Source organism: Ochotona curzoniae, unplaced genomic scaffold (assembly GCF_017591425.1).
Source record: "Ochotona curzoniae isolate NIBS_2020 unplaced genomic scaffold, NIBS_Ocur_1.0 contig_2599, whole genome shotgun sequence".
Lineage (NCBI taxonomy): Eukaryota > Metazoa > Chordata > Mammalia > Lagomorpha > Ochotonidae > Ochotona > Ochotona curzoniae.
This window is the reverse complement of record NW_024465520.1, coordinates 13,067,796-13,083,325: the sequence shown is the minus strand read 5'-3', so window position 1 is coordinate 13,083,325 and position 15,530 is coordinate 13,067,796. Positions and strand designations below refer to the sequence as shown.

The 15,530-nt window shown below is 37.5% G+C and overlaps 1 protein-coding gene across 1 annotated transcript in view; it reads right to left on the bottom strand.

Annotated features, from left to right (window-relative positions):
* Positions 1–15,530, bottom strand: part of RSRC1 (arginine and serine rich coiled-coil 1) — a 326,480-nt gene that overhangs the window by 223,257 nt on the left and 87,693 nt on the right. The window lies entirely within an intron of this gene.

Genomic DNA, 15,530 nt, shown 5'->3' with positions numbered 1-15,530 from the left:
GCCTTGAGCACAGCTGGTCCAACTGCTGCGCAGGAGGCCCACTTCCGACATTGCAGTGCTGGTCCCAGTCCTGGGCCAGCGTCCTGCTAACGCATCCAGAGCAGCAGCAAATGATGGCTCAATACCCGGTCCCTGTCATCCCTGGGGAGACTGCGACGGAGCTCCTGGCTGCAGCTAGAATGTGAGCAAACCACCAAATGCAATATCTGTCTTTTCTCATGTGGATGGAAATAAAGTATTTTAGAAAATCACTCCACAGTCCTTGTCCAATTCTACGTTTCTAACGAAAGAGATGCATCATGCCCAGAGGTGAGTTATACACAGGACTAGAGAACAAGGAAATGAAATCTTCAAACGAAGGTCATTTATTGAGGAATTGAGATATTTTATATGGAGACTAGCAACTGTTCAGCTCCACTACAAAGAAAAAAAATTTTAGATTTATGTCAACAGAAAATATTCCTGGAATGTGTTAAACAGTAAAATCAGTTTCTAAAGATGGTTACCACCATCCCATTTACATAAGTTTAAAAATACAGTTTTGGGCCCAGCACAGTAGCCTAGCAGCTAAAATCCTCGCCTTGTACACCCCAGGGTGCCATATGGGTGCCGGTTCTTATGCTGGTGGCCCCACTTCCCATCCAGCTCCCCGACTGTGGCCTTGTAAAGCAGTTGAGGATGGCCAAAAGCCTTGGGACCCTGCACCCACATGGGAGACCTGGAAGAGACTCCTGGTTCCCGGCTTCAAATTGGCTCAGCTCCAGCCACTGCAGCCACCTGGGGAGTGAATCAATGGACGGAAGATTTTCTTCTCTGTCTCTCCTTCTTTCTGAATATCTGACACTCCAATAAAAATAAAAATAAGTAAATAAACATAGTGTCATCTAAGTTTATACACAAACTATGAAGAATACAGCAAAGAAAAGTAAAAATCCCAAAACTTATGTAAGCAGAATGATATAAACCTTTTATCTAATTTATTCACTTAATTCCACTTAGTTTTTTTTACCAATGCTAAAAAAGTTGAAAAGCCTGTCCTCTTTTGTTTTGTACTCCAGATAAGGAAGGAGTAATACACACGAAGAAAACATCTTCCTTAAGTTACTCAAATAGAAATCTGCAAAGTCAAATTAAGATAGCTTTTCTAACTATTGCTTGCATCTTCTTCCGAACAGATTGAGACAAATGTCATGTGTGTGCAGTCAGAGACACAGAGAGAACACGAGAAAGGAAATGGGCAAGAGGTACACAACTGAGGCAGCCACAAAGAGAGACGGTATTGTTACTCTTCTTACAACTGGATTGGAAGTCTGAAATTGCACCAAAGATTCAGATTCAAAAATGTTAACTGAGCATGTTAATTCCCATTACAGTAGTTTAAATTTCAATCAGGAACTTATCTGCCTCATATTCTTAAAAAAAAAAAAAAAAACACCATATTCAATAGGCAAGCACAAGCTCCCAAGGAAGGGAGAGAGGAGGGAGGGAGAATTTGTGCATTTCTGTAATTGTGTGTGTGTATGAGAGAGAGAGCTGCTAAATCAACAGAACTTCTCTATTCAGTTACAAAGTGAGAACGCAAAGACCTCTAGTTCTCTGAAGCACCTGCTTACTTTCTTCTTGAGCACTCAGTCATCATTCCTCCAGTCCTATCAATAACAATCTTTGTTTATAACAGCTAAAGGAATATTATCATTCTGTTTCTATAGACAAATGGTATAGTATTACATTTGACCTAAAATCTTAACTAAAGCAAGAATTGTCATTATTTTACCATATTTTTAAAAAATTCTAATTATCTTATAGACACAGTCAATGAATTTAACTCTTTTCAAAAATTGTTTGAACGAAGTGCAGATTTTACAGAGAAAAGGAGAGATAGCCTTTTTTGTCCATTGGTCCACTCCCCTCATGACCACAACATCTGGAGCAGAGTCAATCCAAGCCAGGAGCTTCTTGTGGATCTCCCACCTGCGTGCAGAGTCCCTGGGCTTGAGGCCATCCTCCGCTGCTTTCCTAAGTCATAAGCAGGGAGCTAGCTGGATTGGAAGAGGAGCAGTTGTGACATGAACTAACACATATGTGGGATCCTGGTACTTGCAGACAGAGCATTAGACAGTTGAGCCATCAAGCCTGCCCCTCAATGGATTAATTTTTATTTTTTTTAAGATTTATTTTTATTATTTTATTTATTGGAAAGGTGGATATACAGAGAGGAGAGACAGAGAAGATGATCTTCCGTCCGATGATTCACTCCCCAAGTGAGCGCAACGGCCAATGCTATGCCGGTCCAAAGCCAGGAGCCTCTTCCGGGTCTCCCATGTGGGTGCAGGGTCCCAAAGCCTTGGGCCGTCCTCGACTGCTTTCCCAGGCCACAGGCAGGGAGCTGGAAGGGAAGTGGGGCTGCCGGGCTAGAACCGGCGCCCATATGGGATCCCTGGCGTGCAAGGCGAGGACCTTAACCACTGCGCCACTGCGCTGGGCCCTGGATTAATTTTTAAATAAACTAGTAGATCCATATACATGTTGGAAAAATGCACTTAAAAAAATTTAACATGGGGCAGATGTTTGGCCTAGCAGTTGAGATGCAGTTTAAGACGCCCACCAACCCCATCAGAGAGGAAGGATTCAACTTCAATTTCCTGCTTTTCATTCCCACTCCTTACACTGCAGAACATGGAATGTGGCAGAAGATGGCCCAAGTGCTTGGGTCCTTGCCACTTACATGGCCGACATGGACAGTGGACCTGTCTCTGACGCAGCCTGACCCAAGCCTGGATGTTGCAGGCAACTGAGGAGTAAAGGTCTCTTCTCTGCACTTCCGGCTTCTCCCAAACATAAATTTAAAACAAGCATGTTGGGAGACACCTCAATGGCAGTAGGATGGACTTTTGAGGGTACTCGAAAGATACTTCTTAAAAGATGAGAGAGAACAGTGGGGGAAGGGTAGGAAAGTGAAGGAGAAATCTCAATTACATTGTGACATAAACTAAAGAATTAAAATAACACTTAAAGAATATGTCATAACACAATCAAAAGTGGCTTTTTGGACACTACCATTCTATAGAATGGGTATGGACAATCTAGAAGGGGTAAACTATATTCCTTAGGCCTGATTCCCCTGCCTGTGTTTGCAAACAAAATTTTTGGTACCATGGACATGACTACTTATGGGCTATCTTTGCACTATAACAGGGGTTGAAGAGTTACTCAATGCCCACAAAATTACAAATATTTAGTATCTGAACTTAAAAAAAATTATCTCTAGCCTAAAAAGTGAGTTCATGTTTCTCTCCAGTGCTTTCCAAGTCTTTTCAATTCATCTCCACGGTATGACTCATCTAAATCACCAGTTTTCAAACTATTCTTGCATGTGTGGCCGGATAATAAAAGGTTCTCAAGAACATCCTGCATCCCATTAAAGCTTTGCTTACACTCTTGTTTTTGATGCCATCCTCAATAAGACCTCCACTGTACAAAAGAGGTGTACTTCGAAAGGCTTGGGGCCCGGCACAGTGGCTTAACAACTACAGTCCTCGCCTTGTATGAGCCAGGATTCCTTCTGGGAAAACAGTCAAGGACAACCAAAAGCCTTGGGACCCTGCACCCACATGGGAGACCTGGAAAAGGCTCTTGGCTCCTGGCTTCAGACTGGCTCAGCTCCAGCTGTTTTGGTCATTTGGGGAGTGAACAACCGTACAGAAAATCTTCCTCTCTGTTTCTCCTCCTCTCTGTATATCTGACTTTCAAATTAAAAATAATAAAAAAAATTTTTTTTAAAGTTGTAGGAGAGCAAGTCATTAAAACGGCCACACTCCTCCAGAAGCTATCTGTCTTCAACTCCTGGACCCGTCCTCTGACTCCAGCATGTAACCAGTGCACAGGAAGCAGTGATGGTTAAAAGAATATAATGTGTAGGGAGAGGAGTTTTCTCTGGTCCTTACTTAGGTCCAACTTTGGATCCACACCCTCTCTTGCAATGACCATCAGGGTCGCTCCGGAGGCCCCCCACCCAAAAGAATTTAGAATCGATAGAGAACAAGGAAAGCTTAGAACCAGACAGGAGACGGTCAGCGTGGATTCACACATACCACACTGGGTGGGACAGAGAGATTAGTTACTCTTCACTGGGGAATGGAAGATTTCTCTGCAAACCCCTCCTAAAACTGTTCTGCACCTCAACTGTTGACATATGCCTTGTTAGAGTTATAAGCCAGTTTAGACTATCCTAAAAGCTGCCTAGTTCAGCAAAATTATGCTTGAACAGTATAAACGGCTAAACACTAAAGTGAAAATAGACACGAGACAGCTGAATAGTACCCTATGGCCTTTTTAAGGTTTATAGCAGCCGATAGTATATGAACTAAAATTGAAATGTCAATGAAGTAGTCACAGGATGTGGTTAAGAACTTGCATTTTTCTAACATATTGGTTACTCAACATTATATCAATTAATTCCATAATGTTGTAAATTGTTTTTGATGTTGTGTTAGGGCTTTTAATTGATCGGGATGATACTCTGCCAGCTCTGCCTTCAGACCAGAGATGTTCTCCCCAAGAAACTACTGAATTTATCTGGACAATAAGATGCTGGACTCTATGCTTGGTATATGTTTGCAAAGAAAGGATCTTGACTGAATTTGAACTGTAATACTGCACCAAGGTGGAGGAATCCACCATGGGAGGAGAACATGGGGAAGGGTTGGGGGAATCCCAGAGGCTATGAAACTGTGTCACATAATGCAACGTAATTAATAAAAAAATATATATAATATGTTCCCAGTTCTATCATAATCTTAAATCTATTAATCTAGAAAGCACACTTCTTAAATTCTCTTTAATAGAAAACATCTTTTATTGTTTTCAATTTGTAAAAGTTACTTCTGATAGTCTTTTCTCAAAACATACTGACCAGCAGTGGCTGCAGCATATTTATAGTTCATAGTACAGGGGCTTGCACAGCTGGCTAACCATCCCTCACCTGCCAGTGCCAGCAGCCTTTAAGACGCTGGTTTGCTTCTGCTCCAGCACTCTGCCTTGGTTTGGGAAGGCAGTGGAAGATGAACCACAGCCTAGGACCCCTGCACTCACATGGCAGACCTGGAAGACTCCTGTACCCACATGGCAGACCTGGAAGTAGCTCCTGGCTTCCAGCCTCAGAGCAGCTCAGTCCTGGCCAATGGAGCCAATTGAGGAATGACCCAGCAGATGGAAGACTTCTGCATCTCTCCTTCTTTATAATATCTGCCTTTCTAATAAAACAAATTCTTTTAGAAAGAAGTTCACAGACTAGGAAAGCTCATTTCCCTTTCAGTAGTTATCAGCTATCATACCTGCCAGTTTTCAACACAGGGACATTTGGTGAAAAAATTCAACTAGGTCATTTAAACAAAAAACTGAAAGAGAAATAACAAATTTTCATTCCTTGCTAGTGCAGGTGCGTCACATTCCTCTAAATTTTAAGTTCCTGACATTTTTCAAAGGAAATAAGAACAGCTTTAACTTTGGAATATGAATTTAATCTTTTTTTAATATTTGTTTATTTTTATTGGAAAGGCAGATATGTAGAGAGGAGGAGAGACAGAGAGGAAGATCTTCCATCCGATGGTTCACTCCCCAAGTGGCTGCAACGGTTCGAGCTGAGCCAATCCAAAGCCAGGAATCAGGAGCTCTTTGAGGTCTCCCACGTGGGCGCAGGGTCCCAAGGTTTTGGGCTGTCTCTGACTGCTTTCCCAGACCACAAGCAGGGAGCTGGATGGGAAGTGGGGCAGCCGGGATAGGCAAGGACTTTAATTGCTAGACTATCGCGCCGGGCCCTAATCACTCTTTTTAAAAGACAAGCTGTGATTTTAAAATTAAAACATTAAGTCTTGCTGTTGAAGAAGATAATATGAGTATAAAAAGCAAATTATTAGTTAGTACAATATAACCTTATCTATGGGAAATACTTTATATTGGTGTAATGCACAGAACACTATATGAAAATGTTCACAGTGGCAAATTCTGAGGAATAGGATGGGGTGGGGAATATAAAGCAGAACTGGAAACTTGAACATGATATATTCTAGTAAAAATTATATGCTCCAATAAATGCTCAAAATCAAACTTTCATTTTAATAAATTATAAAAGTTATAGATAACCTTTAGAATAAAAAGTTTTAATTCAAGGAACATATCTAGTCATTTGATTCATTTATGTAAAAATATTACAGTATGTCTTATATGTCAAGCACTGTTTGTAAGCTCTGGGAGAGTAGAGTAGTGAACCAGGACCTGCCTGCCTTTCTGAAGCTTCCATTCCAGTGGGAGTACTACGGACATCATTGCTCACCAATAAGTGCTCTGCAGTGTATTAGTGCAGAGTGCAGTAAGAAGGTTAAGAAGACAGCTAATTCACATTGGGCGTTCAGGAAAGTTCTCTTTAAAGAGACTGCATGTGAATTGAAGTATGAGACAGAGAGGCTATATACAAAAATTGCAGAGTAAACATTTGTTACCAAGACCATATTTGCAAATGTGGATTTTGATAGAAAGAAGCACAGGCTAGCAATATTTGATTGGTGGGGAACTTATATGTGATGATTCAAGCTTATTAACTTTTAAATTAACAAATATGTATATATTAATGACATACAAGTTTTAAAGTAAGTATTCATTGTGGAATTACTAAACTGATCCACTTAATTTATATAACGCTTCCTACATTTATTTTCACAGTTAAAACACTTGAAATCCACATGTTCTCTCATTGACTTTCAATGACAATATACATTGTTACTAAATGGCAATCATCTTGTCCAATGGATGTTTGGCTATTAACTTCATAAGATGTGATTATAGGAGTAAACATTTTTAAAAGAAGACAAAGATGGTTCCAAATGGAAGCTCTATGATTGACAAACATTATTAACAAGATGTTTTACATAATGTCCATACTACTTTCTAGATAAATGAGAATATTATAACCATACTTAAACTGTCAAATTACATACTTAACAATCCACCAATACCATTCAAAATTTTCAAGGAAACATTAAGTAATATATTTTGTAAAAAATATTTGTAAACAACATATATAAAAGCCAAATATTAAAAAGTGTTGGAAATGAAAGATTAATAAGGCTCATGCTACTAATCTGCTTTTCTAATGGTTTAAATATTTCTTTAAAATTTCAATTAAGAATTGGGACTGTGTACTGGCAACAACAGTCCTCAGAATCTCTTCTCTGATAAAAAGTGGGCTTTCATCTTTTGAAGGCATATGAAACTTTATAACAATGTCCAAGACAAAGCAATAGGCATAGGAAAGGCATCTACTTTATAAAAACTTCATCCTGGAGTGGATCCTAAGAACCTTTCAAAATAAAGAACTTAAATTTGCTAATCAAAACAATATACCCAGCACAAATTATTATTAATGACTTATAAACTCCTAATGTACCACGCATGAATCATACCTGTAACACTGGGATATTGGTTTCAACAATGAGCCTACTTTATTTTATAAGCTTTACCAGAATATTATCAACAGCAATATTAAAAATTGGAAAGCTAATGAAATCAGGAAGCAGCATCATCATACTATACATTGTATTTCTCATCACTTGAATGCAGAATCTAATGGAGAAGAAACAAAAAAAGTGGTGTGTAAGCCTAGAAAAAAAGATCACCATTTGAAAAAGTTATTAGAGTATATTTTGCTACCCAAATCCAATAAACTACATTATTGAAACTAGTTACCGAGAAAGCAGAAGTAGCATTGTTGCTTTTGTTATAGTTCAAAAGCCTGATTATCTTAATAGTTTGCTTTCCTTCAGCAATATCTGAAATAAGGCATGCCAAAGATAAGAGTATTAAAAATATTCTCACTCCATAAAAATGTTTTCCTGGTTTTATAACAGTCAGAGGATATTATAAATACTGGATAATAACAAATTGTTAGAAATCAATGTTTTTCAGAAATACTGGATTGCCTACCTGTGAAATATAGCTTTTAATATCTAACTCCAATTTCATTTGATATCATGACCAAATATTGTTTCTGAAAAGTAAATGGTTATTAGTGATTTCTGCTACAGTCCCGTAACAGCAAAGGCAGAATCCATGTTTAGGTGATTACTTTATGTTTTGATTCAGTTATCTGCAGGGTGTCTGCATGCTACTCTAACTATTTAAAGCCAGTAAAAAGATTACAGCTCACACTAACTGGATTTTCACAGCTCCCTATCATTCGGCTAGAATTCCTCATGGGCAGATTAAAAGGACCAAAGCAAACAATAGTCTTTTTAAAACACAAGGTGGTTATTAAAAAGGGAAAGAAAGTATCCTTGATAGTCAAAACAACAAAAATTATTTCAAGCAGTCACTTAATAAAGAAGTTCAATGCAGAAGGAGCTAAACCCATGAAAGTTGCATATAATGAATTAAAACAAAGAGATAATAGCATCAGAATGTATTATAGGTTTTATTCTAAGTTTATAATAGTCTTGGAGCTCTAAAAGATGACCAGATACATGTTCAGGTGAGCAGAGGTAGAAGGACTGGATGGTCATTAGTTCTAAATTTTACTATACAGCATGCAAAGACACAGGCCCAAAAACCCACGTAACTCACAGATTATTAAAATAACTATGAGTATTTCATGTCCTTTTTTAGTTTGACTTAACTAACTCCTCATTCTGTAAAACTTCCTCACCTTCACACGCACTTCAAACATTCTCATAACTTCCCTATCCATGATTGGTTCTTCAGGTGAGCAGCAGATACAAACTTCATCTTGTGCAGTATCTCCTATAATCCTCATGCAATCCTATGAAGTAGTTATGGCCAATTGAGATGTGAATAAGCCCAGGCTAAGACAGAATAAGTGACTTAGTCAGGATCACAAAACAAATAAAAGAAAAAGTTGTACTCAAATTCAGAGTTTCAAAACTCCAAGATGAGCTATTAACCACTAATGTTTATCTCAGCTCCTTTTCTTCATTTCATGTATAGGCCACACTGTTTTTCACTCAGACCCTTCCTTCAACAATTCATCCAGAGTAGGTGGACAGCCAAGCAGCAGAGGTACTGTTCAAGGTACCTGATGGGTTTATGACTGTTTCTGAAGGACTATATTATTGTAATAACACAAGAGAAGTAAGTGAGTGAGAGGAGGTGAAATCTCAGAGCCTACATAACTGCATCATAAAACAAACAAAACATAAATAAAATTTAAACATTGTTTTAAAAAGACATGCCAACGTTCCAGCTCCTAAACTCTCCACAAGTCTCTGGGAGATAGGAAGGGTCACACACATAACTGGGTCGGTTTCCGTGATCGCACGGACTAGGGAGTAATCCAGCAGATGGAAGTGCTTTCTTTTCCTTCAAATAAATAAACACTTTTATAATTTCATGTAATCTCCATCTTTAGTGTCTCCCCATTATCATTCAATATTAAATAATTCATCAGTTTCTGAGCTCAAGCAGACCAAGATCCAGTATGTATTCTTTCCTTCTCAAATGCTTCTGTCTCAATTAAGGTTTCACAATTAATATCAACACCACTTACTAAAATATTCTTAAATGATCTCTTAGCCTAAAATCCATTTTTCCTCTTGTTATTCAGGTCCAAACTTCTATTGTGCCTCCTCTTTTAAACTAAACTGAACTAAATTCTTCCTTCCTTTCTTTCTTCCTTCCTTTCTTCCTTCCATCCTTCCTTCCTTCCTTCCTCCCTTCCTCCCTCCCTTCCTTCTTTCTTCTCTCTCTCTCCTTCCTTTCTAAAAGGATGAACTAAATATTCTAAAAGGGAAAAAATGTTTTTAATATTTGCATTTGTTTATAATAAATGTGTGCAGATGGGTTTTGGAGAATGAAGAACAGGAATGTGGTTGCATGTGGTAGAGACTGTAAAAGCAACTTGGCATTATATATATTATATATTATATATTATATATATTGAAATCTGAATTACTGAAGTATATCTTTTCTTGAAAAGAAGAAAGAGTAAAGGGATGAAAGTGAAAAGAAAATAAAGAATGAACAATTTTTAATGTCACCCTCTTCTTTCCAGAAGGCACCTAACAATAAAAAGGGAATTTTTTTCAAAAATGGTGGGACTAAAACGAGTTTCCCAAACTCCACATGATCCTCTTCAGTATTTTGTTATTTCCCTCTCTTTTGTATTTCCTCTTTCATGTTCTTCCAGACGGTTAGATGTCAACAACTTAAATAAACCTTCCCTAACTGGCCAATCTTGGATTAGCTATCCCTTCAAGATGCCCCCGCCATAGTGGGCATTCCCAAATTAGACAAAATTTTCTGAAATAAAAGACCTTGTGCTATTTATCTTCTCAGTCTCCACAGTGACTACAATAGTGTCACACACATTTTAACAGTATCCAAAGTTCTCCATGGCGTAAGAAATCTTTGCTGTGGCCCAAGGACCAGGTGCTGTAACTACTACAATTTATTCTTGCCTGTTTGAGATATTCTGCTTTGTTACTGCAGAACTTTGTTACACAGTTATCTGCAGTTATGCAATTCCAAATCAACTATCTAAAGAGTTAAGAACAAATAGGAACTGAAAACCTGAATTCTGGGCCAAAACTCTCCAGTATAACTCACTCACACTCTCACTCTCTCTCTCTCACACAGACTCTCTTTCTCTCTCTCTCTCTCTCTCTCTCTCTCTCTCTCTCTCTCTCTCTCTCTCGCTGATCCCCACTTATATTATCAGCATTCTTCTACAGACTTCTCAAATTCAACATGTGCAAAGCAAGTGCATAACTTCTCTCCTTATATCAGAGAATCTTCAGTGTAACTACTGCTCAGTAAAAAATACCAGCGTCATTATAGTAAAACAAACTAGAAAATCCAGTCATTCTTAACATTCTCATTTCAACTGTCAAATCAAATTCATCATTAAATACATAAACTTGTCTGAAATTGATCAACTTCTTTCCATGTCTAGCATGGAGCTATTATTCCACCTCTCCTAGATCATTGTACTACTAATCTAGTATTCTTGTACCCACGATTATCATTCTGCAATCTGTTCTCCACACTGCAGCTGGAGTGATCTTTTCAAAACACTAATCTGATCATGTTGCCCATCAGATTAAAACACTTCAAAGGCATCCTGTTACACTTATGATAGAGATCAGAATCCTTAACCAGGTTTACAAGGCTCTGGATAGCTGGTCCCATCTGCTTCTTCAACCCCATTTCAGATTGCTGGTTTGCTCCACTGCAACAACTCCTTTAGTTCCTGTTCAATTCAGTCTCCCTCCAACTTAGAGGTCTTTGTTACTGCTGCTTCTTCTGTACACAGTTTTCTTCTCTTATTTCCCTCACCAACTCCTTCTCATCCCCATTTCTTTAGGAAACTTTGCCCTGACTAGTGTAACGCAGTAAATCCAACCTCTACCACCTATTAAATTCTGTTCAAATCTTTCTCATCTCTTATCTTTGGCATGGACCACTAATGAAAATTTATTTATATAACTTCATAACTGTCATTTTCAAACACTGGGATAAAGCTCAACAAAATTGAGCAATATAACTGCTAATGATTATCAAGGAATAAATCTCCAAGACCTAACTCAGTGACTGACACAGAGAGTATTATTTTAAGGAGTGAGTCATCATAATTTAAAGTTATCCCAACATCACGCCCTTTTTTATTCCTGCAGTATCATATTTCCTTTCTGAAATTCATTCTACCACAAAAAGAGACTTCAGAAACCATTTGCACCATCCTTGTCATTTTATAAAGAATAAAAATCTCAAAGATGTAAAATAATCAGCCCAAAGTGACATCAAGCTGTGGAAGAACCAAGACTAGAACACACATTTATCAGTCCAATGTCAGCTGCATAGAGTTGCTGTCTGCAGATCTTATCTGCAGGCAAGAAAGTCTGAAATCGGCCCCCTGAACATTTCAGAAGTGGAAGCCATGGGAAATCTGATAACTTACTTGATGGATTTGAAAGCAACCTTTAGTAGTAAAGGAAGTTATGAAATTATTTTTGGATCTGTTCCATTTCAACTTCTAGAAACCTTCCCAGGTAGTTGTATAGAAGGAAAAGAAAGGTAAAGGCAGGGGCCTGGCGCCGTGGCCTAGTGGCTAAAGTCCTCGCCTTGAACACACCAGGATCCCATATGGGCGCTGGTTCTATCCCGGCGGCCCCACTTCCCTTCCAGCTCCCTGCCTGTGGCCCGGGAAAGCAGTCAAGGACGGCCCAAAGCCTTGGGACCCTGCACCCACGTGGGAGACCCGAAGAGGCTCCTGGATCCTGGCTTCGGACTGGCATAGCATCAGCCGTTGCGCTCACTTGGGGAGTGAATCATCAGACGGAAGATCTTCCTCTCTGTCTCCTCCTCTCTGTATATCTGACTTTGTAATAAAAATAAATAAATCTTTAAAAAATAAAAAAAAATAAAAATAAAATAAAAAAAATAAAAATAAAAAAAAAGAAAACACAAAAAAAGAAAGGGAAGATGGACAGATGGATGGAAGAAAGGAAAGAAGGAAGGGAGGGAGGGAAGGAAAAATATATACAGACACACAGATAAATAGATACAAAGATATATATAAAGTTCTGGCCTAATGAAGACTTAGATATTGAGTCCATATACAGGAAGCCTGTGACTTAGATGTCAGTGTTTTGAAAAAAAAAACCAGAACTAATAAAAATAATTAAAAATAGATAAGCAAGCATTAACTTATGGTCATATTTCTTATCTGAGATGCCATGATTATATATATATATATATATATATATATATATATACACACATACCAAAAACTCCACTAATAGATTGTTCAAACTCAGAAGACAGTTTGGTGAAGTTGCAGCAGAAAAAATCAATACGCACAAGAGAATACCCTTTATATATACAACCATGTAAAGGCTGAGAAAAAACTTGTAAGATCAGAGCCATTCATAACAGCTACAAAAAAGTTAATAGCTTGGAAAATCTTTAATCAAAAAGATAAAAGATCTATACATTGAAAATTATGAAACATTAAAAAAAGAAACAAGAAACACAAAAACAAAAAATGTAAACAATCTTCTATATTCTTGGATTGGAAGAAATCATTACATCAAAGTGTCCATACTACAGAACATAATTTACAGAATCAATGTGACCCCAATCAAAATGTCAAGAATATTGTCCTCAGATACAGGAAAAAAATGAGGTTAAGATTCATATGAAAACACCATGACCCCAAATAACTCAAGCAACCTTAAACAATAAAAACGAAGCCAGAGGCATCCACATACAACTTCAGCTGTACTACAGCACAGTTATAATCAACACAGCCCAGCAATTGCAAAATAAGAAGAAATGTCGAGCAATGGATCAGAATAAAAACAAAAAAAATTAATCCACACATCTAAGGCCAACTAATCTTTGACAAACCATCTGAAATCAATCCCTGGAGAAAGGATAGTCTCTTCAATAAATCGTGCTGGGAAAATGGGATCTAGTATGCAGCAGTATTAAATAAGACCCCCTTATTTACATCTTAAACAAAAATCAACTCAAGACAGATTGAGTATCTAAATCTACAACTGAATATCATCTAATTATTACAGTAAAACATCAGAGAAACCGTGTAAGACACAGGCAAACAGCTCTGAGAAAAAGTCCCCAGAAGCACAGATAATTAAAGCAAACATAGACAAATGGTATTCTATCAAATTAAGAAGCTCCTGCATTGCAAAGGAAATACTATACAAAGAGACAACAAATAGAAGGGGGGAAAGTATATGTAAATTATGCAACTGGTAAAGGGTTAATATCCAGGATCCATAAAGAGTTCATGGAACTCAACAACAAAACAAACAACACAATTAAAAAATGGGCAAAGGACATGAACAGTTCAGGTGATTATTATACTATGAAAAACAAATGGCCAACAAATACATGAGGAAACAGCTCAGAATCACTGGCCATCAGGGAAATGCAAATGAAAACTAAAGTGAGGTTTCACTTCATTGCAGTTAGAATATCTATCACCCAAAAATCAAAAAGCAATAAATGCTGGTGAGGGTATTGGAGAAAGGGCATTCTAATACACCCTTGGTGGGAATGTAAACAAGTACAACCATTATGGAAGACAGTAAGGAAAGCTCATGGTTTGAAATGGATCTACCATATGACCCAGCTATTCCATTCCTGGAAATTTACCCAAATGAAAATAAATCAGCAATTCATTGTGAAAGTCCCCCTATGTTTACTGCAGCTCAACTTACAATGGCTAATTTATGAAATCAACCCAGAGCACCATCAACTGGTGGCTGGACAAAGCAAATGTGATAAATGCATGGTATGAATACTACTCTGTCATAAAACAGAATGAAATTCTGAAATAAAATACAGCTGATATAAAATACAAAAAAAAGTTTAGGGAACAAATGGTTTTAGCTTTTATTTATACTCCAATGGGACTTTAAACCTCTTTTATTTGTAGACTATTATGATTATTAGCAAGCAAAGCCTTTCAGTATAGAGTGAATTAAAATTATATCCTTGAAAAAAAAATCTGAAATTCACAGAGCACCTGATTTCTTAATTTGAGACACATTACCTATTTATACTTTTAGTGCTTCCAGTAAATGCCCTAATTTTTGGGAAAAGAACATACTTCTTACATGCCTTGAAATCTAAGAAAGGTTAACAACACTTGCATAGATGGAACACAGCACATCACACTCTGTTGTCATACCCTACACATCACTAATGTCACCCAGACAGACATGTTATTCCTATGATCCAGCTGTATTCATTTCATTTGCTAAGTTACTAATAATATATAAACTAGCTATTCAAAAACTTCCCACTTTATATTCAGATACAAAAGTGTATCATGTAGATATTTAACTATTTTACAATCTTTCTGTTTTGGCAAAAGAGATTATTTACACTGACACAGATTTATCTAGCAAGTCAGTCATGTAACTTGGTTTATCCCAAACTACTCCATTTTGACAATGTCTCTACAATATTACTAGGCTGGCAAGAAAGCCTGTGAGAACTGAGTAAACTAGAATTTTAAATACATATGTGAAACAGGTTGCTTCTATTTGGCTTCATATAATTCACAGCTGGGAGATTCCAGGTGCTTTATAATAAGGTAGGAGTTAGAAGTGGAATGAGTGACTGTAAGTAGTAACTTAACTTTAGGGGACCTGCTTGTTTACTTAGGAAGAAAAGACTTGGTTGGCACTTCAAATTTATTTTCTCTCCATTCCACTAACAATAGCGTAGAATGCTCAGCCTACAAAGCCACACAGAAACTAACTGAAGGCAAACACCAACACCTTCAGTTAAAGTGTCTATGGAATAGATTATGTGAGTAAAGTGGTTTGCCCTATAGCCATATATTGAATCAAGTGAGTTAGCGATGCCAACCAAGTTGCTGAAATATATTACACTAAGTATGAAAAGTAATCAATAAGGACTGGAATTTTAAACAGCATTTAAACATATGAATACTACAAGTAACATTCGGTTTTTTAAACAGATGCTGAATG